The sequence below is a fragment of the Vidua macroura genome, chromosome 10 (genome assembly GCF_024509145.1).
Source record: "Vidua macroura isolate BioBank_ID:100142 chromosome 10, ASM2450914v1, whole genome shotgun sequence".
Classification (NCBI taxonomy): domain Eukaryota; kingdom Metazoa; phylum Chordata; class Aves; order Passeriformes; family Viduidae; genus Vidua; species Vidua macroura.
The window spans coordinates 13,933,470-13,960,290 of record NC_071580.1 but is presented as its reverse complement, the minus strand read 5'-3'; the positions used below and the strand labels follow the sequence as shown (position 1 = coordinate 13,960,290).

Genomic DNA, 26,821 nt, shown 5'->3' with positions numbered 1-26,821 from the left:
TCCTAACAAATTCATCAGTTTCAAGCTGTAGAGTCTGCTGTAATCATTGAGTCTGTCTATTATACTACAGGTTAAATACTTATGGTATCAGTGTCACAACATCTACCTAAAAATTAAGAATTAAAAATATGAAGTCCTGAAAATCTATTCCATTATACAAAATATTCTAAATATTTTTTATCTCTTCATGGTAAAATTATGTAGAATTTTCTAGATGGAGCTTCAATTTCCAGACTTTCTCTCTTAGTTCTTTTATGCCTTTTCAGATCCAAATGTGTCTCTTTAAGAAATTAACTAAATTATCATGAAAATAGATTACAATAATTGAATTTAAGTTCCCTATGCTTTGTCACCTCCTCATTCTACTCTTTCTCCCCAGATAATCATATATTTTATGAGATGGGTATTTAGACTTAAATTAGATGAACTTTATTGGTCCCTTTTCCAAAATACCTGAACAGAAAATAAAGCCAAAATAGACCTCCAGTTGGTGAGGAAATTTGAAAATTATCACAACAAATCAGTTTTTAGAAAAGAGACTTTCCTGTCTTTACTTAAATCAATTTTTAAATGGCAGCAAAAATACAGAAATCAGTTGAGTTTATTGGTTTCAGACTAAAATGTTGGGGTTTATTTTCACCATGTCCTAATGGATTCAAGTTCTGCTGGTTTGTATTCAGGATGAAAGGACTGTGTGGCATTTACACTGTGCTTCTTTTGTTGATTTGGAAGCATTGCTATTCGTCTGAGAACACCTTGAAATGGAACCCAGCTTGCAGCTTGAACACTGAGCCTGAGGCAATGATATTAGAATTATATTTACAGAATTAAAACAGATGAGCAGAAACAAATAATGATTATTTATGGTGTTTTTTTGACTCCAGTTCTAAATCTTATACTGTTTTATAAATTTCTGTGAAATTCTTATCCCAGAAGGCTGCTGAACACAGCCTTCCAAAAACACTACATACTGCTAATATTGGAATTTCTTTCAAGTTGTTTTTAGGAAATCAGGTCCTCTCCACCTATGACTTAATGGGAAAGAGCAAAGCAAAACAATGCGCTTGTATTAATTCTGTCTCTCAGAACAAGTTTTAGACATTGATTTGGGAAAACCTGTAACCTTCTCTCTCTCTTTAAAATGCTATTTCTTGCAGACTAAGTTAATTTGGGGGATTTTTAGCCCGAAAAGCTCTTTCCATGGCTGAATGAAAAAGCAGTTTTGGACAAATTGGATAAAAGTCATTGTTTCACAGCAGGATTGTTCCTTTCTCATTTTCTCTTGGTGGCGCTGAGGTTTGGGTCCTGTTTTTCCTTTTCCTTATAAAGTCTCAAGGTTTTTTAATGACTTTGAGGTCAAAACTTTGGTTAATGCTGGGCAAAGCATAAAAATGTGTTGCTGCAAATGTTAATACAGCATAAAGAAGCAGTCTCTCTGTTACCATTTATTGTGTGGTAGTGTTTTGTAGTCATGTTTCCTAGAAAAATTCCTTCTCAAAATTATTTTTTTCTATTGCTTGAAAACATTTCAAGCTTATTGTTTGAATAGGATGGATCTCTGTCCTTGAAACAATTCCATTTTGAGCATCTCCTACATCTCACACAGTTTAGAAGCCAGCTGATGAAATTTCCTGAATTTTTTTCAGTTCAACTGCTCCAGCTCATAATATTCAAAGGCATGGGCTTTAATTTTCTTACTAGATTCCTAGAAAATTGACTCGGATTTTTGTGAATCAATCCATTACCCATGACTGCCTTGGAGATATAAGTCCTTGCTGTATGAAATTTCATAGAGCTAGAGCTTGCTATTTTAAATTCAGTTTATACAAATTATATTATTTAATACTTCTGTTCTTATTTCATGGCCAATACTTTACAAACTGAAGTCATCCCTGTCTAGGCTGTTTGAGAACCTGCTTAGAAAAAGGGATATTTTAGAAAGAAAGCCATCACAACTGAGCAGGCTGTAGAAAATCAGTGCCCTAAACTTTCGTGAAAGTGGGGAGATATTCCCTGAATTGTTGATGCCATTAGCTCTAGCTTCATCCTCACCAAGGTGCTGAGCATGTAACAGATAAACAGGTATATCTTTGTAGGGACAAAACCACCTCATGCTTTACTGCTTCTTTAACACACCCAGAAGAAAACCAAGACTTAAAGGGAGAAGCAGAGGAGGAGGAGGATGGCAGAGTACTTGCTCAGTTTTATTTAGTCTAAAAATAGAACCTCACAGATTTGATGGAGCAAATTTTACCAGACCAATAAAAGTTATGGACCTTCTTATAGAGAAAAACTGGTAACTGACACATCCTAAGGACAGACCTGATCAGCTGGACCAGAATCATTGTTAGTCAGGTCCTCTTGTCACATTTGTTTAAAAATATTTTTTTTGCTTGGCTGAAAAAGGGGAAGAACACCTTTTCTGGAATCTTACATTTTCTTACTCAAGTTGTGTACATTTGCAAAAGCTTTCGAGCTCTGAATTGTTTTCTCTTTGTTGGTACAGTGTTGATTTGAGAAGTTTCCTTTATGCCACATAAAATTGTTATTTTCAATTACTTATTTAAAACACTTTCAGGATAATTTTATGAGATCACCAAATGTCTGGACTCCAGAAGGTTTATAAATCTCTATGAGGCTCTCAGTCTTTTCAGAGGTATAATTGCAGATGGGCCCATCTGTTCCCATTTCATTTTCATCTTCCATGTTTATCTACCTCTTTTATATTTGGCAGGATATGGATGGCAGAGAGGTGCAGCAACTGGTGTAAAAGTGGTAGTGCTTGATATATGTCAAGTCTGAAGAAAATACACCAAATTTTGCAACTTAAAAAAGATGTTATAGTAATAAGTGAATAACTTCAAATTCAGAGTTAGTGGACAAAAATGATGAAAACCTACAAACCCAACAGAAGTCACAAAGATAAATTCATATATAATTTATTTAAAGGATAATGTGGTTTTTTTCAAAGGAGCTAGATAGTAACACCATTTAATGCAGTTGTAAACTAATAGGGACCAAGAGGAATTCTCAACAGAGCTCTTGGAAAATTTCAAAAGTCTGGAAAACTTCTTCCTAACATCTCAGATCTGTCATGACACATCTCTGTGCAAGTAACATACTTGTAGGTTGCATGTATATATATATCAGTATAAAATGTTCTTAAATTGGCTCATACATTTTAAGCTCTGAGAAGTGGTTTGATTGGGTTTTTTGTAAAGATCTTTGACTGAATCCCCACCTTTGATTAAAAAAAAAAGAAAAAAATAAAGTTGAGAGAAAAGGCAGAGTAGTTGCTGAGAAACCTCTCAAGTACACCTGCCTTTGAGGACTGCCATGAGTTGATTGTCCATTGGTGCCTTTTTGCTCACTAATTAACATGGACAGGCCCTCACTGAATGTGCAAAGGCTCTGAGTGTCACAGAGCTCTTGGTGTGGGCACTCTCAGGGTCAGGATGTTCCTCTCCTGTGTTCATTGCAAGAGCTGCTGCTGCAGGAGGAATGGGGCCAGAGGGCAACAGTGCCTGGTCTGCACAGGAGAGAGAGGGAGAGAGAGGGAGAGAGGTTACGAGGTGAGGAATAGGAAAGAATCTCTGCCTCTCAGCTGACAGAACACCTGGGAACCACTTCTCCAGATATGGCTGACTGGATTAGCAACCCAGGAAATTTCCAGCATCCTGCCTTAAATGTCCAGCACACAATCAGGTGAGCCACGGAATTTATACAAACAATTTTCTTTATTCCAGCCTGGGATCCCACTCACAGTGCTCAAATGAGCTCTATCAGAAAGTTGTATTCAGACTACCCTGAAAAAGCAGATTTGTCATATAGGACATAGCCCATAAATTTCCTCACTTTGTACATACATCTATATTTAGAGTTGGCACAGGTTATATGTGAAAGCAAATATCTTGTGACCTTTCGGTTTTGATAACCAAATTACTCATGAAAGACAGAACCTTTAGCACATTATTAGACATCCAATAAAATGTGTCTTCCTCATGTGACACATAATATATATTTTGGGGGGTGGGGCACCTTTCTAACTGTGCAGTCTTCAATATTTCCATAAAATGTAAAAAAGCTGTTCTTGGAACACAGGCACACTGGTGGTGAAATTCTAAACAAGGAGTCCAAAGTAGAAAATCCTCTCTCAGCTGATGACAATTGAAGGGGGAGGTTTGTTTGTTTCTCTTTTTGAGGTATTCTGGCACAACTTGTTCCAAGCTGCACAGAGAGGCAGAACAGCAGGTGGAATGTAGGTGAAGCAGGTCCATGACATGATTCATCACTTGAATGTTATAACATTCTTAAAGGATTATTTACCTTTTTTATACTGCCAAAAAGAAAAAAAATCCAATTTCTGTAATTTCTTTGTAGTTTCTGACATTGAGGGACCTCATATCAGTCAGGTACAGCATCAGTATTGTCCCTATTTTACAAGCTAGGATGTGATACATGTTGATTATTGCCATGTCCAGTTTTGTGGGAGCTCTGTTATTTCTGTGAGACCTTGGTGCTGTTAGGGTGAACATCCCAGGTGCTGGGGCAACATCCTGGGCTAAGGTTGGGCCCATTTTAGGCTCATCTTGGGCTAATAACCCTGCAGTCCCTTTTTGACAAGGAATAATGACACCAGCCTTGTTAGGTCTGACACAGGTGTGATTTGCTCATCATTCAGATTAGTCTTTCAGTTTAGGAAACTTCAGTTCACCCTTGTGGAAGCATTCTGTGAAAAATATTTCTGTTTCACATATATCCCCTCCTTGTCCACTTTGGACCAAAGTGCTGGACTGGAGGTGTTTTATCAGCCCCATAAGGGCTGTGCTCAGTCCTTATGCAGGGACTGACTGCACTGTGCCAGGCAGTCTGCTCTGCTCTGCAGTGCCCTGGCACACAGGCTGCAGGACATCACTGTGTCAGTCTGCTGGGCTCTCCCCTGTCTAAGGGCTTCACTTCTCTCATCACACAGTTCTCTGATCAGAAGGAATTATCCTCTGAAGTGCATTTACAGGCTTTTTCTGCTTGCAATATCTATTCAGGTATGTGCACAGTCCTGAGCATCTTATAAAATTTTTTTCAGATTATTTTTACTACCTACTCTCCTTTATAGATACAGAATGGAAATAAAAGACATCTGTCTGAGGGCAATAAAAGGCATCTGCTTGAAGACTGTCATGAGTCAGATCCCAGCTGAGTAGTTCAGTCTTACTCTGGTCACCCATCCACTTGTCTCAGAGTGAATTGCTCTTCCTTCTCTCTCTTAGATCACTGGAGTGCCTCATTCTTGCAAGTCTGCTTCCACTCTATTCTGCAAGCTTAAACATAGAATATATAAAATTAGATTGGTAAAAAAGAAATAAAATCACCAAAAATATACCTCTTCTTTTCAAGGAGTTCTATCAAGGGCCTCTTCTTTTCAAGGAGAGACTAGTTATTTTGAAATACTAACCTAATTTCATAAGAATTTTCTTTCTCATAAATGGTTTCCAATTAATGCACAATATCACTGTACCATGCAGCATTTAACCTCTCACTAATTGCCACTAATGACACATTACTGCATCAATAGTTTTGTAATAGATTGAGTAATGGTTTTAACACAATTCCTGAAGTAGTTGTCTCCCACTTCTTTATCACAGAAAGATGATAAAACACATGAAATATTTCTAACTGATGACCTTTTTGGTTTTGGAGTTGGCTGATTATTTGAAGGCAGTATTCCTGATCTTAACATATTAGAATGCTTTGTGCTCCACAAAGACACTTGACATGCTTTATAGAGCACCTGTCTCACAGTATCCTTTTCTTCCCTGTAGCAATGGCTTTGTGACTTCTGTTTGTTAGAAGCCAGACTGAAGCCCTTATATGGTAATTAGTTGGGATTCACGATAAAAAATATTAATCAACTTGGTAAAGACCCCTGTTTTTCTTGAAAGTCATGTGTCAGAATAAAAAATAAATAATAAGCAACCTCTTTCTAATGGAATGAGATTATTGGAAATTATTATCAATGTGCAAAAAGGATGTCTAAATTGAAAGAGTAGGTCTCAGGTGCTTCTGTAAGGCAACAGCAATTACAGTGTTAAAATTTTCATGATTACCTCTGTTTCTGAGAAGATCAAATGAACTGAGAAGGAGCTTGTACTTGCCTGAAAGTTAGTATCGTCTTTTTTTTTTACAGTTAACAAAAGAAGACTTAAACATATCCTTTCAAAGATGTTTATATTTTTAAATTAAATTTATTCATTCTACATTAACAGATAATAGAGACATGGCATGTCATTGACATCTTCCATGTTTCTGTGTAATGAAAATCCATCTGTGAAGTTTCACATTCCTGAATGCTGAATGGGCACCATTTAATTAAATGATCCCTGCAACTCTGTCAGTGATCCATCTGCTGCAGGCCCTTTCAATTTGGCAGTTTGCAGAGGAATAGAATGAGATACAGAATAAAATGTACAGTTTTCTGCCGTGAAAGCTTGGGGTTTGTACATTGGACAGAAAAGTTTTACTGTGCAGGATGCAGGACTTGCAGGACTGTTAGTTCTGGTCCTCTCCACTGGAGGACAGTCTGCTGTCACATCCAGCTCCCTGCTCTGGCAGCAGTGCTGGGCTGGAAAGAATCTGCCTCAAGTTCCTTCAAGGGAGGGAAAAGCATTGCCACTCCTACAACAGAGCTCTGAGGTTTAAGCCAGAGGCATTATAGGCGTATTTAAGGTTTTCCACAAAGGCAAAGTGAGCGCCTTCTCCAGCCTTACGTCTTTTCCATGATAGCTAGTGATGGAAAATATCAGTAAAAATAGGAGTCTGGCCACAAAGTCCAGGAAAGCAAAACATTTCTGTAGAATTTGGGCAGATTTATAGAGAAACTATCCAAGAGTTTGCTGCCCAGTAAAGTACTGAAAAAGGAAAATTATCCTTTTTGCTAAAACTGCAAGGAAAACTGAGGGCACCAAGAAAGAATTGAAGACAGAGTTGTAGTTAAATACACTGTAAAAAACCCACTATGTTTTCCTCAAGGTCCTGACTCACCTCAAATTAATAAGAAAGAAATTCACAGGTTTGGTAAAATTGGATAGATCAGAAGGACACTGCAACTTATTGCCTAGCTTTAATTGTCAGCTGAGTTGTAATTCTCCTTACAGAATCCATTCAGCCCCTGTCCCAAGCCTGCAGAATTTAATGAAGTCTTGTACCCAAGAGTCTGTGGAGTATGGAGAGACTATTATATTTTTTAAGTTTGATGTGCCTGAGTGCACACTTAAATATTTCATCTCATCCAACAACTTTCCTTACAGTTTTTTCTTGCAGCATATGTGCATGCAAGAGATTGAGGGTTCTCACTCTAATTCAGAAAGCACCATGGGGATGTGCTCAACGTTATAGCCTGCATATCTAAAGGATAGTATAATGGTTGAATTAGTTGGATTTTAGGGCTCAAAACTTGAGTTCAGCATTAATGCAGATTTCCCCTCTGACCTTGAGTAAATCACATGTAATCTCAGGCTCCATTTCCTTGCCTGCAAGCTGAGGGTGCTGCTCTGCTTGACAGGCAAGACTGAAATGACTGTGAGGTATTTTTATAATGGAAGCTATCAGTATCCAGGTACTCAAACCAATTCAGAGCCTAACAAACAGGGGATGCTGATGGATCTGTCTGCCCTCTGCACAAGGTAAACATGGATTTACAAGTCACAGTGCAGATTTGTCTTTGTAAATACCCACCCAAGTATCTCTGAAATGTGTTCATTCTGTTTAACACTGATAATGGGAAAAAAAAAAAAAAAACCCTCTTAGTGTTCCTTGTACAATCCAGACAAAGTTTTTAATATCTTTCATGTAGGAAGCATTTTTCTAAGCTAGCCTAAAAATTAATTTTAGACAGATGCATGGTAAGTAAGGGGGAGAGGTTCTGCAAATGGGTCCTAAGGAATTGAAGTTCGTCTTTGGTTATGTAAGGTAAATACTGGAGTATTTTCATTTTATCCTACATCTACAAAGAGGGATTTATTGTTCTTTCCTTGCTTCTCCTTGTCAATGACAAATAAAGAGTTGAGAGATTAAAGTTTATCTTAAGAACCTCAATTCAGTAGAAAATTACACCTCAAGGTAAAGATAGACCATTTAATTATTTTCAGACACAATTTTTTATTCTTGCATTATTCAATATTGCATACTCAGACACTGTACTAAAAAAAAAAAAAAAAAACCAAACCTAAAAACCCAACCTAAATTGAAAATTGATTAATCTTCTAAAGGAGAAAACAGTTTCCAGTAATTGAAAGGATGCCATTTTCTCCTTTGGATCTTGCATTGTCATGGTCATATTTCTTAATACATGCTGTCCTGACAGCGTGTTCTTGAGGTCCTCAGAAATTGCTATGGTTTGCAAACACTTTTTTTATTACCACATTCCAGTTTCACAAAATACACTTGACTGAGTATGTGCCAGCATGGGCAGTAGCTGTAAAATTCTGATTTTCCGTGTCATCTCAGAGCAGTTTCATTCTGTCAGCTGGTATGTCAGATGTTCCCTTGCCATGTGTTTGGCTGAGGGAAGAATTTTGGGACTGTCACAAAATTTTGTTTACTGGACTGAGAGGTTCATTGGATACCAGGCTCTTATTTTACTCTTGCTACAGAATTTTGTGATGTTTGATACACATGAGAGGCATTTAGAGTCCCTCTTGTACCACAGATACATCAGCATTAGTCCACCCCAAGATATTCAATTAAATATCAGATGCTTCTCAGAAGGCAATATGGTATTTTGTTCCAGCATTTTCATGTGTTCCTAAGTATGTGGAAAGAGGAATTCTTTTTGAATTCCTACTGAATTACAGAAGTTTTCACTGTCAAAGAATGGTTGAAATTCCAAAAAGGAATTTCTTTTCCAGATCACATGGATTCTTCCACTGAACTGAGATCATTTTTGATTGGCTTGGGTTTAGGCTTCATTGTAATGTACAGAGGAGCTTTTGATGTGGCAGTATAAGGGAAAGTGTTTGCCTTTTAGACAGGCAACAGGGCTGAAAGTCTGTGCTTATCATAAGAGCAGTTGTATCATTTGACATCAAAAGCCAAAACCCTTTTGCTTTATTTGCATGAACAGTCAGGTTTTGAAGCTGTTAAATGATGAACATTACTGTAAAAAGGCAAGTACTCATAGCCAGAAACTAGCAAGTAAAGAAATTGGTAATATAAGCATAAAAACGGTACTCCTTTGGAAAACTTGGCTGTATATAAATGACAGCTTCCATACCACTATTGCAGCAATTGTTATGCAGTATGACCAGCAGGAAAAGGACACAGTGGAAGTCTCACCTTTGGAGTCAGAAATAATCAGTGTCAGTAACTGTGCCAAAAACCCAACCCAGAATAAAATCAATTTCAAGACCCAATATACCCTAATTGGTTTCTTTCTGCTTCTGTCCATTAAAGTATTTGTTTATGTCTTCATATTATCATGTAAATCAATATATCCCTATATTCATTACATATGTGTGTATTAGACATACATGTTTCATAATGAAGCATCTTGAATTCATGAATGAAAGTTAATATCTCCCAAACGGTTTTTCTTTCCCTGTAAATTGTAGGAATCTCAAAATGTTACTCCCAAATAAGCAATAGAATCTTATTTTCAGTGAATACAATGACAGAACCCTGTTTATTTCAGCAGGAGTAGAATTGATTTGCAAACCAAACTGTTTCCTAGTTTTCAAATCACTGGCTTTCTTCTTCTGGTTTTAAGCTTCATTTATTATTGTCTTACTGTTTTAATAAAAATCCATTGTATCAACATGGACAAAATTATAGATCAATTTGATCTCTTTAAAAATAATTTTCACAAATATTAACTTAATCTTTTGAAAACATGAGTTCATTTAATGCATTCTAAAATTTGAGTTAGTTTTGTGCAAAGACAGGCAGGTTTTATGTGTCAGTCTGAAGCCTGGGAAAAAACCTCTGTGTACTTTACAGCTGTTTATGAAGAAAGTAAATATCAATGAATTGTGGCCTATAGACCACAACTTAAACAATCTTATGACTACCTATCTTGCTTTTATTCCAGCTATATATTTCTCAGTTTTTTTTAACAAAATGAAAATGTTGATAAATTGCTCTATTTCCTTCTATAAGCGGTCTAGAATTTCATAATTTTTAATTCATTGTTGATGCAGCAATGATGCAGCAATGATGCAGCATTGAGGTGGCTGAATACACTGAACATTCAGAATAGGCCAGGGCTAAAAAAAAAAAAAGTTTAAAAGTTTAATACTAAAGCTGTATTCCAGTTAGACAGCTTAGCAAATTAAGGTTTTCTGAACTTCTTTTGTTGATACCTATAACCTATATATATTTGCATAACTCTTCTCAAGAAACCTTGACAGAAATATCATGTCTGCTTCCAATACTTTTCATTCCTAGCACAAGCATGGAGAATGTATTTCCAGATGGACAGTGCATAGACAGAAACAAAATGGTTACTGATGGGAATTTCCAGCCTGTGGCAAAAAATTACTTGGATCACCAGAGGAGAATGCAACTGCCTTAATAAAAGGGAATAATAATTTAAAAAAATAAAGCAGGATTATAAACTTATAATCTAAAGTTTGGAAAGGTAATACAGGTTCTAGAGGAGAGAACTTAAGGTTACTGAAGAAATTTGGCACTAATTAGAGTAATTGTGTGCTGGTCATTGCTGAGATGTTCTGCAGTGATATTCTTCCTCATTTGTCATATTGATACCAGTATCTGCCAATCTGTGTGAAACAGGAAATGCTTCTTCTTTTGTACCTTGATTATTGGAAGCCATATCTGTTGTCACCTCATAGCAGGGAAAGAGTTAGTCACCTTACAGCATTTTGTTTCACCTGGTGGTTTCTGATAACCACTTGTGTTTGAATTCCTTGGGTCACCTTCCCAGTCTAGGAAATGTCAAGATGAAGATCTTGGCTTACTAAAGACAATGTTTTGTTTCATTTTGCAATACATTTGTTGTGACCCATACAAACACCCAAGGGTGTGATTCTAATGAAATACACTCACAAAAATAATAAAAAAGTAAATTAAATAAAGCAAAACCCCCACCAGTTTCTATATTGATTTATATGGTAATAATTTTACAGTTCTCCTAAGAGGCATCTGACTGACTTCTGATCTGATTGGTCACTTTAATATGTTGCAGTTGCCCTTTTGCTTCTTTCACCTTGTCAAAAAGCCATATGTTCTGCAAATAACAAACATGGTGTATTTCAATAACTTAATGATACCTCTTCCAACATTAATTGTTTTAATTGCTGCAATCACAGCACCGTAACACCTGCAATTCAGAGTTCATATGAAATATTAAGTAATATGAACCTGTGTAGAGGGCTGTCCATAGGTCACCTAGGAGATGCCCTGCTCTGTTCCAAGCCCATTCTACAATTCTGATGAGAAGGAAATGGTTCATAAAGAGTTCCCCCTGAACAGGCTGTGTGATGTCAAGTGAGGAATCTGATCCTGTTCATGTGTGTTCTAACACAGTGTGTTCTCTGCAGCTCCAGCTTTGCCAGAAGGGTTGCAAATAAAATGAGTGGAGGGAATTAATTTATAAATTGAGTGGCATAGGATACAGTTTCCCAGAAGAATTTAGATTAATATGGATTAGAATTTTTGACAGAGAAGCCTATTAGGAAATCAGAATGCTGTTTTCAGGCAAACTGAACCCCAGAGTTTATAATGGTTAAGTTCTAAAGGCAAGTGTCCAAGCATATTACTGAAGAATTTCTTTGCTTAAATGGCAGCAATCTTCCTTTATGACAGAGAGCTGGAAGAGCAGAGCAGCTGTCAGTCTGAGATGCAATCAGTCTCCTACAACATATGCTTCATGACATGCAGAGAGCGGGACAGAAAATAAACATCATGGAGATTTTCCTGGCTGAGAGAACATGCTATACAGAAAAACAGACCGGCTAAGTAGATTTATTTCAACAGCTAGTGAAGCTAAAATTTTTCACAAAACTCCATTTCAAGCTCCATACTCGAAATAATTTCAATGGCTTTTCAGCCTGATACTAACAAAGGTAAGAATAATGTTCAGTAACAGGAAATAAAATAGATTTTTTTTTGACAACAGAAAATTAGATTTTGTTTTGACATTCTTAAACCGTGTGTTTCAAGTTTTCATTTTGCTGTGGCATTTCAAAATAATATTTAACTAAATTTGTTGCCTAAGGAGTCAGAATTTGGAAAAAGTATTTTAACAGAACAAGATAATTTGTCAGCTTTCAGTGTGTTTTTAACTAGTAAATTTGGGTAGGAAACAAAAGTAGCAGTTTTGTTCAGGTGTAGCCCAAGCAGATTGTTTTCTCTGTGTTTCTCTTCACACCACAACTAGTAAAAAACAAGTTTATTTTACAAATGCTTGTACTGGGCACTACCCAGTGCTACACAGAATGGCCAGACCTCAGCCTAAAATTTCCCATTGTTTTCTTTGATACGACCCCCTAATTACAACGTGAGTTTTAATAAATATAATAAGTAAATTTAGAGCAAAGTTTCTTTACTATAAAAGGGTTAATTTTTGTTTCATTGCAGTCATAGTTACAATCTCAGATATATTTGTTGCTGCTGCCAACTGGGTGTTATGAAACTGTGAAAGTATACAGTCAGGAAATTTATATTTCTGTTAAAAGTCGAAAAGGTTTAAGCTGCCTGTCATAATATTGACTTTTTTCTAATACTATCTGCTTTAGTAGAGATTAAAATAATGTGGATCAATATCTTTTGAGATATTTATGTCTTGCACATTGCCAAAATATATCATAAGCATTGAAGAATAATATGGCAGAGTAATTGATTTTCTTGTCTATTAAGTTTGCAGACCAAAGCCCCACATGGTGCAAGCATCCTTCCTTACAGATCTACAGTGACTTCTCTATCTGTAGTCCAGCATCTAAACTTTGCTTACAGAAACTGCCTTTAATATTTTTTGAAGGTAAAATGCATTTTCTTAGGCCTCTAGTGTGTTTCAAAGGAACCACTCCTACCTAAACTCTTTATGAATGTCTTGTCTAGAAATTTGATTAAACCCAACCCAAATCTAGTAATCTAAATAATATATTTTTTTAAAATACTACTGGTCCCAGTACTGAATCCTGAAAATACTATGATTTAAGTATTTTTTTTCTGAATCCTGAGGTTCTGTTGCTGTCCAGGATGCATTGCTTTGTCTGTACAGAAATAAGGATGCAATCAAAATGCAGTAAAATGGTGACAAAGGAATAAAATTTTACAGAACTGAATGACAATGGTTATGTAAGAAAAAACCCTGACAATGCCAGCAGCACAGAAATATAAATTCCAACATTAATTAATTAATGTAGCATTAGTAGATACCATTTCTGTGTAAGTATCTCCAACTGGCTAATTTTCAAATTATAGATTGTTTATTTAGAGTACTTCATTGCCAGTAAAACTTTTCCTTTAAATACAAGTTTATAAGGCAAATTACCCAACTGTGAAATTGGAAGCTCAACTGTTTCAGCACATCCCAATTTTTTTAAATGTTCCCCACAGTAATCTGCACTTGTCTTTATAGTGCCTACAACTGAAAAGGATTATCTAGTCAGAATACATCAGTATATAATAAATGTGCTTCATTTCTTCTGCAGTCCTTAAAGCTGACAGCCAAAATGAATGTTTGTCTCAGCATTGGCACTACTGGTACTTTTGTAGACACTATTTCATGGTCCATTGGACCCTAAAGGACATGGTTTTTAAAGGCATATTATCAAAAGGGATGAAGCATGCCATCAGAGTGCATATCAGTATGTATTGAACTTAAGGGCAATGGTATTGCTTAGTTGATATTGTAAGTCCAAATGTATTAAAACTTGTCTTTATACTTCTTAGTTTCAATAATTATTATTTTCTTTAACCAGTAAATACAGGTCATACAAGGCCCTTGTACATCTTCAGTAACTTTGAAAGAAGGACAGAAAAGTGCCTTATAGTCAAGTAATTTATTCTTTCTGTATGTATATAGAAAACCTACTATCACCACAGCTGTTATACTAATAGGCTACAGTGTCACATTAATTAGCTGTGAAAACAGCACAGCTCTGAATCCCATTTTGCTGATTTATGTGGAAAAAAACCCCAACCTACATTCCTTTAAAAGTATGCAGATTCGTTGTTAGGGATATTTCCATGAAGTAATCAGCTTTCTTAGAAACAGCTATTGAGCTCCACAATGCAAATTTCTGAACCTCAGAGATGGGGGGGCTCATTGGAATATTCATTGGTCACCTCACAGCTATGATAAGATTGTGTGGGCAGTGCCTAATTTGATCCAGATTGCAGCAATGCTCACTGGGTTAAATGCTGCATGGTCCTGACAGCTTAACTGTCAGATAAATTGCTGCAGTTATAGCACATGAGCAAGCCCATAAGCTGATGATATTAATATTACAAAAATATGACACCAAAAACTAATAACGTTCTTTGAGGCATCTGGACAGAAGCAAAATCTAATCTTGTCTAAAAGATCTCCATTAACAGTAATCATTCTGTAATATGATCAACATATTCTTGTCAAAGCAGATAGAACTGTGCAGCATTAGGGAAACTGATTAAACATGGCATGCTGTTCTAAAATAAACCTTTAACTTTGGGAATCCAAGCCTGCTGATTACACTGGATTTGTTGGCTAAAACATGTCCAAGCCATTTTCAAAATAGCTTCTTCTTGTGATTTGTTCTTAGTAAGGGAGGAATACACAGCAGTAGAAAAGGAATCAAAATCAGAGGTTAGGTCCTATAGGATTTGAACTGCTTGGGGAAGGGGAAAAAACCCAAAATATCTGAGAAGAGTTGAGCTCTTAGTACAATGATCTTTTATTTCTCCCAGATAAATGCAGGTTCACTGCTTGTAATACCTTGTGATACGACAGCATAATCAAGCAGCGTCCCTCCAAGGATGCACATTCTTAGAGCTGAAGAATAAACACATCAAGAGCACATCAGGCTGTCAGCTTCTTTGTTAAAAAGAGGCTTTACACTTTGGTCTAAGCCTTTGAAAGTTTTCTGATGATTTGCTGGAAGTTTATGCTGTGGAACATTTGGTCCATGATCCTCTAATGTTCCTTGCAACCACAGAAGTTAATAAATTCAAAAGTGAGAATAAACCTGAGCATCAAACACCATTCATTTTTTCCTCAATATTGTTGCTGTGGTCCAGGAAAGTGCTATGAATGATGATCTAGAGCAATGCAAAATAGATAAAGAGCTGTAATTTACAAAGCATGAGAATGTGGGGTTTTTGATAATTGGTTTTTTTTTTTTGTTTTGTTTTGGTTTGGGCTTTTTTTGCTTTTGTTGGTTTGGGGTTGTTTGTTTCTTTTTTTTTTTTTTTAATATACATATTTTTTAAAAAAATATTTAACTAATTCTTCTATAAAATCTCTCAAGTACAGCAGAATCCAGCTGCTCTCCCAGGAGAGTTCATTCAAATGCAGAACACACAGACTCTAATTTAAATTATAATTGGGAAAATATTTCCCCAGCTGTGAACTGGTTTCCTTTTTGGGGTTGTAAAAGGATCCAGACAGATCTGAGCAGCTTTAGTCTGGCATCTCAGTTCCTTCAGGCTGAGAGGGTTTTTGACAGGCTGTAATTACAGCCTGTAGGTGTTTACTTTGGCTGGAAAATTACTGAGCACCTTGAACAGCTGGTAGCAGCAGTTTCTCTAGAGAAGGAAAATGAGCTACAAAAGGTGCAGCAGATCAGGATGTTGGTTTCTGTTTTCTTGCATGGAGGAGCTGAGCTGTGGCTGGTTGGGGACCCTACATATAATGATGAGGTGAAATAGGGGAGGAAGGCAAGGCATGATGTGAAAGAGGTTTGTTTCCTTCTTGGAAAATGAAGAGTTGCAACCTCTTGGGTTGCACTTCAGAGATGGAGCCAGATGGACCCATCAGTGCTTCTGTAGCTGCTGTCCCCTGCATGACAAAGGGGTCGAGTTAGTGCAGAACTTTGTTATCTCAGAAGTGTGTGAAGTGCTGTGAAGTACTTAAAAAAAATTATACTATTTGCAGACTTGAAAGAGGTTGTGGAAATCTGAAGACAAGATGGAAATACCAAGATGTCCCTGCTTCTGTGTAACATGAATTAATTAAGACCAATTTAGTGGTAGTTTTATTTGAGAACTTGACAGTAATTGCAGTGGTTAAAATAAGGTGAGAGCAAAGCAGTGAACCCAGTGACAAAGGATTTGAGAAAGTAAAAAAATAGAGTCTTGAATGAAGTACCCACACATAATGAAGAGTCTGTGTCCAAAATCCAGGTGAGATAATTTGGTTATTTTCTGTGATGTAAAGACAAAGGCAACAACCATCAGATAGAAAAGTAACATGTCTTCAGCACGCCTTTTGTATTTTCCTTCTCTCAGCCATTTTGAACTGAACATCAAACGTTTTTTGTTCTCCTGAGCAAAAGGACAGTTGTTACATTGGGATAAAGTATTTCCCAGTATTTATCCTTGTAAAGTGAAATATAGGGCTAAGTGTTGTAAAGTCTCAGAAAATTAAGTTTAGTTTCTCCTGGCACGACCTTGTCTAACAGGATGGGCATCTGTATCATGATGTTATACTGTCCTCAGGAGAGAGATGCCTCGTTTTTACAGCAGGAGAACTACTTCCAAGGTGAAGGATGTTCAATACTGAATCATAAATTCAGCAAGCCTACACTGTCACAGGAAACAAATTCAATTTTACAGTAAAAATTGTTCACTGAGTATCTGTGCTTCTAAAATGAAGATGGGCTGGTGATAAATGAGATCAGGGCAATAGATGTCAGATCCTCTAAATTATATGGACTAGACTGCAGATAGTACCAGACACACACTTTGAAGCGAAAGGAAATGAGTGTACTCACTTGTATTAACATTTGTGTGCTAAGTATCTTTTAATTTGTGTGTGTGGAACAGATGAAAAAAGCTTCACTTTTCCCTGCAGTGCCCAGCCCTGGCTCACAGGAGGGACAGGGTTTGCTGTCCAGTGCCAGAACATCCACCTGGCACATTTCTGCCCCTTCACAAGAAGCAGAAAGGCAGCTGCCACTCAGACACCCCTGGTCAGTCTGCCTCCCATCCTCACCAGCCTACAGACAAGCCCTTGCTCAGGCTGTGCCAAGAACCAGTTTTAACCTCCCAGTACAATGACTTATTTTTTTAACATTTTTCCCTGATGGTTTAGCCCTTGAAAGTTAAGCTTGTAAGGTACATCACTTAAACATGATTTCAAACTAGAAATAATGTTTCAGTAATAACTTATTAGAACTAATAACTCACTCTATAATGAAATTTTAACTCCACCAACAGTCAAACTGAATTAATACAGAGGAGTAGGGATACTGAAACAGAAAACTCCAATTATTTCACTTTCTCTTCTGTCTGTAAAATGCAATAATTCCCCCTTATTAAGGCAGTATATTTCAGAGGAATTAAAATTTATACACAATTAATAATATCTTAAAATATCATTGTCTCTTGGATATTTTCAGTGAGAGAACTATTGAGCAAATCTTTCCCTGGAAGATGTAGATGCAGAAAGCTAAAAAAGCACAGTGTGCCGTCTGTAGTAGGAAAATGTTGATACTTCACAGATATTTATTATAAATACACAGGAACAGATTTTTGAATTCAGTTTGAAAATTTTAGCATTGAGATAAATTCGATGAAATGGATTCTTGGACTTAATATGTTGCACTGTATCCTGGACTTTTGGTAATGCTTATATGCTTATGTGGTCTTTTGATTTACATCTACCCAGAGATGCAAGAGATTGCCAAAGATCCTAAGCCTGCCCTAATCAGCACAGATGATGGGTGATTTCGGAGACAAAACTCTTTTGGGAGTGACCATGTCAGTGTGCTGCTGTTGTGAATCATCTTTAAAACCTTCTCCACTGAGTGTGAAGGACATCCCCTCAATAAAGGGGTTTGGTGATTTGCTTAAGTCAACCCTGCTGTGTTCAGCAGGTATGTACTGAAGAGAAAATCTGCTGGATTTCAAGATACTGCCATTAAAGGTAACTCTGACTGAAATTCTTCCTCAAAAATATCCTGTCTTTAAAATGTGCTAAAAACTGCTTATGTGTGTTTTCTGTGAAGAGTTTTCTATAGGTTATGAAAGTTGAGGAAAATGCCACCATCCCTTTCTTCACATGAACTTGTGTTTCAAAATGGATGGACAATAAATCCCTTCACTCCTGCTGGATAAGTAATATGAAAGAGTTATTTGACCTCCTGACAAAACAGAGTTGCTCAGTATCCACTCACAACAGTGAGCATCCAGGCCAGTGAGGTTTCAGTCAGTGATAATTGCTGTGTCTTGCAGACAGGACACATGGTGATGGTGCTCTCTAATACAGAAATCAAGAGAATAGAAAAGGCACAGTTTGTGATGGCAGGGAACTTTCCTGGGCCTCTTAGAACTTCTCATAACCACAAGTAGCCTTGACCTTGTAAGCCAAAGTCCAATAGCTCTAATTTGTGTTTGACACAGAGCACGTGCAGCTTAGCCAGGCTGTGTTCTAAGAAATTGGTGAGTAACCCAGGAATGTACATGGGGGGGGAAAAAAAGCGCTTTAATATATTTTAGTTAGGCAGAATAAAATCTGGCTAAGAATTTAGTCACCTGAACTGCTATTGCTGAGAATTACCTTACAAAATTTATGACTGTCCTTATGGGCTATGTTCTAAATAAACTGATAGAAAAATAGGGAACAAAATGTGAGCATTCTTCCCATGCAGCTCTCATATCTATCCAACCAGCAGCAAAGCTCTTGGTAGTGGAATAATCACAAGGGTCAGATTTTCTGATGACCAAGATCTCCCAGCAGCAGCACACCTGTGATTTGGTGAAAACTGAAAGATCATCAGGGTGAACACAGATCGGAATTATCCCTGGTTATTAAGAATATATGAAATTTCTGGCGTGTCTGTGTGTGTAATAGTTGAAGAATATTATGATGCTGAAACATAAGAGTTGCTGGTGCATGCTTTCCTGGTATTTTGGGAAGATGCAGAGGCTAAAAATCTCAATCTTGATCTGAATTTCCCTAACTCTCAAAAAACCTTACAACTCCACTATATATATATATATATATATATATATATATATATATATATATATATATATGTATGTATGTATATAAATTAAAAACATATATAATATATTTTATATATGTGTGTGTGTTAAAGCTTTCAACTCTATTATTTAACTTGTGTTTAAATTCTTACAGTGCATATTCTCTGTGTGGAAATGTTAGATTTTGTTTAAATAAAATTAAATCAAACTGTTTATGAGAAAGGCATTACCTAAATTGCTTTTTAATATTTGCTTTGTAAGTGAACAGAAATAAACATGTAAAAATAGCATGGTTCTTTGTAAGGGGAAGAAAGAGGGATGAATATAATTTCCTGAGGAAGAAAATACTATTTATACAATTAAATGTTTAAATTATGCACACTAAAACATTTTATACTAATTCAACTTCTTAGCAGTAAATCATCTTTGTGAGTAGTTAAAGTGAACTTCAGTGGGCCACATGGGTTAACATGACAAAACAGCACAAAATGCAAATGTGTTACTTATAATTCAACACCCAAAATGCTGGAAAGAACCAAATTTTTTGAGGAAAAAATATTTAATATTTTTAATTATTTTAGTAAAGACTTGTGGTCCAAAGATTATTTGTAATTGTTTTTGGTGAGTTTACTTTATATTATATTTCCCCCCTTTATTTATTTTTCAATTTCTTCAGAAATGGAGAATAAGTACATGTTCCAGTGAAGCAAAACTAAGCTAATAAAAGTTAATGAAATTAATTAAGAGTTTTTGTTATAACTTCTAAAAGAAAAGTGATTCAGAAATGTCTTACACATTTTCAGAGGATTGTTGGATGTTTCAAAAATGCAGGAAGCTTAACAAACTGACTTGAAGGAGGCAGTTATTAAATACTGTGCACCTACAAGGGACTTACTACACTAAAGAATTTGTCATTTGTTTATTTCTAAGAATTGAAGTGTTGTGGGGAAAATCCATGCTTTGAGATTTTTTAGCTACTTTGCCTGGCTGAGGTCTGATGCTGAGGTCTGTCAAGCTCCATTTGATTTGTTTCAGCAGTCACAGTGATGGCAATGGCCAAGGCACCATTTCTGAAAAATGTACCTAAGCTAACGTGATGATTGAAGGTAACAGAATAAGAATTATAATATTGTAAGACTCTCTTGTAAAAGACTCTGTGATGTGCGTCACTCTTGAATCAGAGATGACACAGAGTTGTTTCAGAAGGCAAATGGTAAAAGCCCCATTTATTTCATCCTCTCCTCTTTTATACCTTAGTTTTGCTAGAGGTGGACCTGCTTGGTCCTTTAATCAAAACACCATCATCACTGGCTAATTAAGAAACCACCCTTGTGGTAAATATCCTTATGGGAAAACAGCTTGTTAAAAAACACAGCCTGTGGATAGTTTCCATTTGAGTATCACTATTTCTCTCCAGCTCCCAGACCAACTCATGGGAAAGCTTGTCTAGCTTTCCCTCTCTCCGACCAGACTGTCACATCCACATCCACACTTGTGGCTCTGAAGGCCCTGGAGAGACGCTGACCCCCAAAGCAGAGGAGCCAGCTCCAGGGTATGTTCCTACGTGTCTCATGGTGTGACTTTTCCTGTGGGAGCTCAGATGGGCTTGGGGGCACAGGGGTGCTGCTGACAAACAGAGGAGAGCAGAGATCCCCTGGAGCCGCCGGGTGCAGCAGGAGCTGCCAGGTCCCTCCATGTGCAGAGGGATGGTCCAGGAGGTGAGGACATCGCTGTGCCCTGCTGCTGCTCTGAGCCAGGCCTGTGTGGGTGCCCCACTGACATTCCCATTCCAGCAAGGGACCCAGCCCATGCTGGGAGCACTGAGGGCTCCTGCAGAGTCCTGCTGGGAGGCAGCGTCAGGCTGGGAAAGAGCATCCTCACGAGGGTGCTTGGGAGCCACACAGAGGAGAAATGGCCATGGGCTGGCTCTGTCCTTGTATGCAAGCTTTTAGAAGTGTGTAATGTCCGTTTAAAAATTAGTATTCCTATGAAAAGAAACAGGGTTCAATTCAGATTTAAGGGATGCCTGGTGCCATAATTTTGTTCAGAACTATTTTTTTTTTCCGTTCCATGAATAGTAAGAGTTTAATGGAGTAAGAAGAGAGTAAAAGCTTGATTGTAATGAAAATAATTGTGAGTATATCAAGTGAGTGTAATTAAAATCTAGATACATAAATAATATGCTGTTCTAATTAAAGAGGGTTTTTATCTTCAGAATACACATACTAAGGTTTTTTTTTTTTTTTCTTATTCTCATTTTTAGGATTAATTGAAAACATAGGCCACTCCACACTGAGAAAAATATAAACAAGAAATCTTTTTATTTTACTAAATCTTCAGCAGTTACCCAATGGTCTCATTTATTTTTCACACTGCAAAATTTGGTTTTTTATTACATATGTCTGCACTATCTTCATTAACGCTCCTCCTGTTTTTTCTCATTAATATTCATAGCAGTAAGTCATAATTTCTTGATTGATAAGTGATTGAACTAATTCAGTATATTTTACTTAGTCAGAGCTGCATTTTTAAGACCAGTTGTCTATTAAAGTGTGCAGAAGACTACACAGGAGGAGAGAGGGAACATGGAAATAGAAAGAACAGATACCACTCCTTGCCGAGCCTTGTTAGTGCGTGGGGGATTTGTCTGGGCAGAGCTTATGGCTAGATGAAGTGTGAGCTATTGTGGATTTATCTCTGTGCCCTGGGGCCTGCCACCATGGCAGGTGACACCATCACCCTTCTCTAGGCTCAGCTGCATCAGTCAGGACAGAGACCATGAGCATCACATTTCTCATGTACCCTGGACCTGGAGAATTCACTAACAGCATGAAGTAGACAAGTGATGAAGGTTTTTGCCAGTGCATCAAAATCGACTTTCTAGATGCATTACATGAATGTGCTAACAGATTTACCTAAATGGGTTTTTTTTCTGTCAAAAATCAAAATTTTGAAAGGTTGTAAAACAAATTAGTGCCTTTCTGGCTTATTTTTATCCCCATTCTGTAAAGTTTACTGATTAAGTAGTGCAGTGATGAGACATTATAGAAAGAGGAAGACATATCTTGTTTTCAAAAGTTCATGGATTTATAGACATGAGAAGTGGAATGGTTTGTTAGGTATATTAAGTTGGTAATGAGCCTTTAAGTACAGGATTGCTGTCATGCATACAATTTATATACTTTTTCACATTCATAAGTCAATAATCATACTCTGATCTCTAGTTCTGATCTTCTGCTGAAAAAGCACTTACTTGCTAATTTGCATTCCTAAAACTAGAGATTTTTTTATAGGTTGCATTGACTTTAGCCAAGGAAAGAATGGTTTGAAATGTTCCTAGAGCCTCACATGCTACGGCATTACAACTTCTGGTACATTATAAATGAGACAGACAGGTTTAGCAGACAGGGAGTACAAGAGATGCTTGAAGGCAGTTCTGTTTCAGACACAAGTAAAAGGCATAAAAAGAGAAAGATTTCTTTGTTCATTTGTTGGTGCATTCCATGACCAACATGAACTGGGTGTGCTAAACAGATCTGTCAGCTTTGCGTGGGAGGCAGGGATGCCAAGATGTTAACAGTAAAGAGCTTGCTAGTTTGCAGAAGGAAGAGTTGACCTATGTTGACTCTCTATATGTATTTTTATTTCAATTCAATTTATTTCAATTTCAAATGAAACTTTGAAGCAAATGGAAAAGGTAGAGATAGGCTGAAACCAAACTAAGGATGAGGATGCTGAACACTATGTGCCATGGGAGTCTGCACTGTCTCTTGTAAATAAATCTCTGCTCTCCATGGGAAGCTCTCAAAATGAAACTTTCCCCTTCTGTTAACTAAAACAAAAAAAAAAAAAATTGACTCGCTGCTCATCCACTGTTCTGAAGGACTTTATCCTGGAACACTCTAAACTCCATTGAGTGGAACAGGATTTCAGCTGGTTGCCTTTTCCAGTCACACTGAACCCCAGGTGCCTGAGGCAGCACTCCTGTGGGGAGCAGGGAGATTCCTGCTGTAGTATTCCCTAGCAATGTTGTGCTAAGGAGCTTAGCTGGAAAACATTTCATGTAGATAACAATTTGTCATTAAAACTGAAGCAGAGAAAGCTAAGGTTAAAAGAAAAGCATTGCAGCTCTTATCAGGATAGGGACCATATTTTTCATGCTGGAAAAGTGTGTTTAGACATTGAGTAACTGATGTATTTGGTTCTCATAGTGTACTGTAAATGCAGATAAACCTGATAAGCAAAGACATGTCTGCTGAATAAGAATGTAGCTTACAATTTTTCTCCCAAGGTAATGACTAACTATTCACCCTTCCCTTCCTCATCAGCATCTGTAAGACTTCTCCTCCATTCCCACGCACAGTGACAGTGCAAGTTGTTCTGCTTATTATTCTTGTATTGCCAACAGTGCGCCTGTCGTCTCCAGTGATGTATGGCCTGCCCTTAGTGGTGGTTAATCTAATGATGAACTGACTCCCCAGAGGTTACAGGCACCATTTTCTCTGTTTCTAGCAGCCAGCATCACATGGTGATGAATATTTTGGGCTTTCCTCACTCCCCTGACTATGTGCATATTTATAGGGGGAAAAATTATAGGTATAGCTTCAAAAATAGTGATTTCTTGGCAAGGCATCCTTGGTGTCTTGTGTACTTCATTCTACAATTGGAATAATTGTAGAAGACAATATTGGAATGAGAATGAAGTAATTCAGGAGAGTGACAAAATCCAGGGGTGGCTCCAGCACTGAAGGTCCTCAAATGAGAAGTAAAATCAAGATTCATCACTTAAATATGTCACACAGAAGCCTATTGAACACTTAAAATATTCCATTAACCCAAAATTGCATTTTCCAGAAGTGAAACTATTTGACTAAAACACCTGCTCTATAAGACAGGCTGAGAGAACTGGAATTGTTCAGCCTGGATAAGACAAGTCTCCAAGGAGACCTTAGAGCCCCTTCCAACAGCTGAAGGAGCTACAAGAAAGCTGGAGAGGAACTTTTTATGAGGGCAGGTAGTGACAGGACAATGGAGAATGGCTTCAAACTGAAAGAGAGTAGGTTTAGATTAGATAAAAGGAAAAAATTCTGTGAGAGTGCTGAGGCCCTGGCACAGGTTACCCAGCGAAGCTGTGGATGCCCCAACCCTGGAAGTGTTCAGGGCCAGGTTGGGTGGAGTTCTGAGCAATCTGGGACAGTGGAAGGTGTCCCTGCCCGTGGCAGGGGGGTTGGAAAAGGTGATGATCTTTAAGATCTCCTCCAACCCAAACTATGCTGTGATTCTATGATTAATTACTCTTTTGTCTGAATTTGGTTGGATTTTCTGCTTTTGAAAACTATTTTAATGTTTTCCTTCATCTCATCTATTTCTGCTACAAACTTTCTGTTCTGTGATTGTACTAGAGATGTTTAAACTGAATTTCAAATATTCCAAGCCATATCAAAAGTGCAAGTATTTTGAAGTGGAATTTTTTTAATATTTGCATTTTAAATTTAATAAATGCTTAGATTATATAGTAATAAATTTAATGCCAAATTAAAGTCATCTCTTGGTCCAAATGCCTCATCCAGTGTAATCTGGTGAACATTCACTTGTGGTTTGCAATGTCTATGGACTTCACAGAAGTTTATCCACATATATATATTTAAATAAGGTTTATATTTAAGAATTTCCCAATTTATATTTTATAAATAGCAAAAAAATAGATAGAAATAATGAAACTATTTTTGATGAGGTGTTTTCTCAGATTTAGCTACCCATTCTTTTCTCTGGCACTTTTTAAGACTGGCCTGTTTTAGTTCCTCTGTTCTTAATTGGATTTCTTGACTGTTTTCACATTTCCATTTCCTCTGTGATCCCAACACAAAACATGAAACTTTCAGGTAGAGCTTTAAGCTGGGCTTTTGGGTTTTTTTGTTTGTTTGTTTGTTTGTTTTTTGGTTTTTTTTTGGTTTTGTTTTTTTTGTTTGTTTTTGTTTTTGTGGTTTTTTTTTGTTTTTTGTTTTTTTTTTGTTTTGGTTTGTTTTGGTTTGGTTTGGTTTTTTTTTGTTTGTTTTTTTGTTTGTTTTTTTTGGGGTTTTTTTTTTGTTTTTTTTTTTTACAGTAGAGCAGGATTGTATTTAGATTAAGATTAATGGAATAAATTATCCTATTTTAATTACATATTATGCTAAGGGATTTTATTTGCATAAATCAAATAAGGACAACAACAATGTGGTTTAAACCCTTCAGGAATCTGATGAAGACAGCAGTATGTTATGCAGTTTATTTCTAATTCAATGGCTTAGAAAGCCACTTCAATTCTCATTCTCTAACAACCTGGTCAAGGAGTCAGGAGGCTACAAGACAGAATGTAGAGCATGTGCTGAGTATTTTAGGGAGTAAAGCAATTCAATTCACAGTGTTACAGTGCTGAGGTTTCCTATATTCCCATAACAAGCTCAGACAAGGAAAGCTGTAAAATCACATCCGTTTTAAGTTACTGTAGTTTATACCTCCCAAAGTCCATTGGGATAGTAGGTTCAGTCAGACAAGGCAGAAGTCCCCAAATAAATAATTTATTCCTCAGCATGGTACAGAGTTCCTGTAAGAGCTGAGAAAAGGAAGGCTGCTGTAACAGCATGGGATACAATGCAGAGGTCCCTACACATCTCTAAGGTGCACCCAGGCTTGTGGAGAACATTTTTTCTTTCATCAGACAGCTACTGAAGAAGCAGATTCTTGGAGTTTTCCTCTTGTCTGTAATAATCCATTAGACCTCCAGCACCAGGAAAGGCTTTTCTTTTTTCCTGAAGTAAACATGTAGAAATCAATACTGGTTTTTGCAACTCTTCATAGGAGATACTTAAACAAAATCTGTTCTGCCTTGACCCAAAGTATTTATTCTGTGTTGTGGACTACAAGGAAGAAACCTCCAGAGGACTCTTTAGTTTGAATATATTTAAAGGGAACAGATGAAATCTGACTGCAAACAATTGATCCTCAAAACTGGGTTATAAATACTCTGATACTTCCCAGTGATACAAGCAACATGATCTTTCCAGATTAATGTATTCTTGTCTTTGCAAACAGCCCTATTTATGGCTGACCCAATTAATTAAGAGCTCATTAATCTGAGATCTAAATTGTTATGTGGGGAAGTTCAGAGTTTTCTTTACAGTCATCTCTCTGCTTCTCTATTATTTTGGATAAATATAATCAGACCTCCTGGGACAGATGCACAGCTGATTTAGATTGACGACTAGAACAGGGCTTCTGTTGGTGCTGGTGAATGTAAATGATGAACAAAGCACAGGAATGAAAAGCCAGGAACATTTTCAGCCCTTACTGCTGGAGTTGTCTCAATCTCTGAATTTCCCAGTCTGGAAACTGGGGACAATTCAAATAAGCCTCATTGGATATCTTCTCCTCTGACTTACAGACTCAAGCTCTAAGCCAAATATAAGAATTAGCTGGTTTTAAAGGGAGGTAGGAGGGAGGAAGCCTTCAATAGTGCAGCAGTGCAGGCATGGACAGAACCCTTAATGGCCCCACTCCAGAATCCATTCTTCCTCTCCCCCTTTGGATTTTGTACTAAGGAAACTCCATCCTTAACTCTGCCTATATATTTCTTCTGAAGGACATCACAGTATCCCAGAACAGACCAAAGTGTTGACTCCAGAGGGGCACAGACCTCAGG

At 37.1% G+C, this 26,821-nt stretch overlaps 1 long non-coding RNA gene across 2 annotated transcripts in view; it reads left to right on the top strand.

Annotated features, from left to right (window-relative positions):
* The first annotated feature begins 11,669 nt into the window (after positions 1 to 11,669).
* Positions 11,670 to 26,821, top strand: part of LOC128812392 (uncharacterized) — a 52,193-nt gene continuing 37,041 nt past the window's right edge. For both annotated transcript variants that reach the window (XR_008438696.1, XR_008438697.1), the window contains exons 1-3: positions 11,670 to 12,077; positions 17,825 to 18,082; positions 20,561 to 20,695. This is a non-coding gene — a long non-coding RNA (uncharacterized LOC128812392). The remainder of the gene's footprint in view (positions 12,078 to 17,824; positions 18,083 to 20,560; positions 20,696 to 26,821) is intronic.